Source organism: Penaeus japonicus, unplaced genomic scaffold, assembly GCF_977035675.1.
Source record: "Penaeus japonicus unplaced genomic scaffold, GWHDUDI00000001_assembly GWHDUDI00000003, whole genome shotgun sequence".
Taxonomy (NCBI): Eukaryota; Metazoa; Arthropoda; class Malacostraca; order Decapoda; family Penaeidae; genus Penaeus; species Penaeus japonicus.
In genome coordinates this window covers 5,106,945-5,109,444 of record NW_028234405.1, presented here as the reverse complement: position 1 = coordinate 5,109,444, position 2,500 = coordinate 5,106,945, and the positions used below count along the sequence as shown (strand labels likewise).

The window sequence follows — 2,500 nt, the reverse complement described above, 5'->3', positions numbered from 1 at the left end:
AAAATGAAACGGAATGGGAAAGAAAATCAACGAACAGAATTCTTAATAGAATCACGTTACGAATAAGCATTAGCAGTTTCGCAACAGAAGAGCTTCTAGTGCAACATAATAAAGCACTTTTCCGGCCAGTTTAACACAGTTGCATAATAGAATCCATTTACTGTTGACTGTGCCTAACACTTCATTTCACTATTCAGTATCTTTTGAATAGAACAGGACTCGTATAACTTTAAGTGTCACAAACAACCGAAAGGCTCGACGCTGAAGGAATTAGTACAATTAATATTTTTCTGCCGCATGGTATTCAGTAGCTAAAGTTATTCAGTGCTATGAAAATTCAATTTATGTAATATCGAATTACTTTTGCAGCTCCTGAACCTTTATGTTCTATCTTTTTTATTAACCAAATGTCAGCACAATAGTTATCTTCGGAACTGAAAATATCTCAGCTAGCTTATAGACACAGCAATAATTTTTTTTTCAGTTTATGCATTCTTAGACACTCGCTCCACCACCAGTTTCCAATTCCCTATAAAAAGAAGCGTATACACTCATTGGTTTCTCCTTTCTCTCCTCTTCCCTCTTTCACTGTTATCCCCCTTTCCCCGTCCTCTTTTCTTCGCTCTCGCTTCCTATCTGCCCTTCTCGCCCCTCTCCTTTACCTATCCCCGAATCTCTCCTCCCCTTTTTCTACCCCTTCTCAATCCCCTTCCTACCTCCCTTCCTTGCCTACTCTCTGTCTTCCTCCCTTCTTCTCCTTTTCTCCCCTTTCCCTCCTCTCCCTTACTTCTTCTCCTTTTCTCCCCTTCCCCCCTCCTCCCTCCTTTCCCCCCTCCTCCTCCCTCCCACCCCTCCTCCTCCTCCCTCCCTCCCCCCACCCCTCCTCCTCCTCCCTCCCTTCCCCCTCCTAATTCCCACCCCTCCACCTCCTCCTCCCTCCCTCCCCATTCTCTCATCCTACGCTACAGTCTAAAATTATTGGCCCTCCCCCATTCACAGGAGATTTACCCACAGCTTTGCCTCCTTGCGCTATCTCTCAGCAACACAATGGGCTAGCAGGACGCCACCAAATTAGACGCGACACGTTTGCTGCGAAGCGAGGAGGACTATAACGAATGTTTCCCATTTCATACATTTCCCTTGCGTCTTCCTGCACGCTATTTTTTTTTTTTTTTTTTTTTTTTTGGGGGGGGGGGGTAAAAAAAAGTGACTATTCCTTTGTTTTCTTTATATAATTCTACTTTGTTTTTCCTACGTGTGCCTTTTTTCTGTTGAGGTTTCACTTATATATTCTTCTTCTCTTTTTTGTTTATCTACTACTTCTGTTTTCCTTCTATATTTTTCTTCATCTGCTTATTCGTTTGTGTATTCATTAAATCTCTCTTTTTTTCTTAGTCATTCCTAACATAAGTCGTTTCCTACTATACATATTTCCAAGTTCCTTTATCTCCCTCTCCTCCCCCGGCATCCCCTTTTTTCTATTTTCCCCTCTCCTCATTTTCCTCCTCCTCCTCCTCCTCTTTCATCTTCTCCTTCTATATCATCTCGATTTTCTTCTGAGAAGTAATCTTTATCTTCATCTTCCTCGCCATCCTCATTCACTCCTGTATTCCAAGTAAACATTTACCTTCTTCGTGGGTATCTCACTCCTACTTGTACATATCACTTTTATTCTTACATCTTTTCATTAGTTTTGTGTCAGATGTTTACGTCTTGAAACTTTGGCTCAAAATACGACGAAATCTTGATAGGTAATGCAGGCAATAGTTTTATAGGAATTCCTAATATTATTATTTCTAAAGGGGGAGGGAATAGGCTGCAATAACGATAATAATGATTGCAATAGTGATAATAAGAGCTATAGTTTTAACAATCATGACATGATAATAAGGATAGTATTGACAACAGTGATAATGATTAATGACAATGATGATATTGATAAGAATAATGATGATAAATATTAAGAATAATACTAAGGATTAACGGAAGAAATATATTCAGTATAACATTTATTCAAAATTCAGCTTCTCTCATCTCCAAGAATATACTGTCTTTGTTAAGTTCATTGGATTCTTATGAGAGCAAAACTTTTTATTGTATTAGAAGGTCAGAATGAAATTGGCTCTATCTTTACTCATACTGATTAATCATCAAATGTGTTTGGTATCTGGGCATTTGATAATCGTAATATGTAAAGATCAGAACGGAAATTACAGTGCATTATATAAAAGCAAGTGAAGTGAAAATGAAAATGTAATGCAAACTATATATATATATATATATATGTATATATATATATATATATATATATATATATATGTATATATATATATATATACATACATATATATATATATATAAATATATATATATATATATATATATATATATATGTATATATATATTTGAACGTATATATGCATATATTTATTCAATCATTCATGTGAATATAGGATATATCTACTAACCAAAATGATGTAATAATTCATCCAATATGAAA

The 2,500-nt window shown here is 36.1% G+C and overlaps 1 protein-coding gene across 1 annotated transcript in view; it reads right to left on the bottom strand.

Moving 5' to 3' along the window:
• Nrx-1 (Neurexin 1) overlaps positions 1-2,500 on the bottom strand; it is a 168,319-nt gene that overhangs the window by 30,647 nt on the left and 135,172 nt on the right. The window lies entirely within an intron of this gene.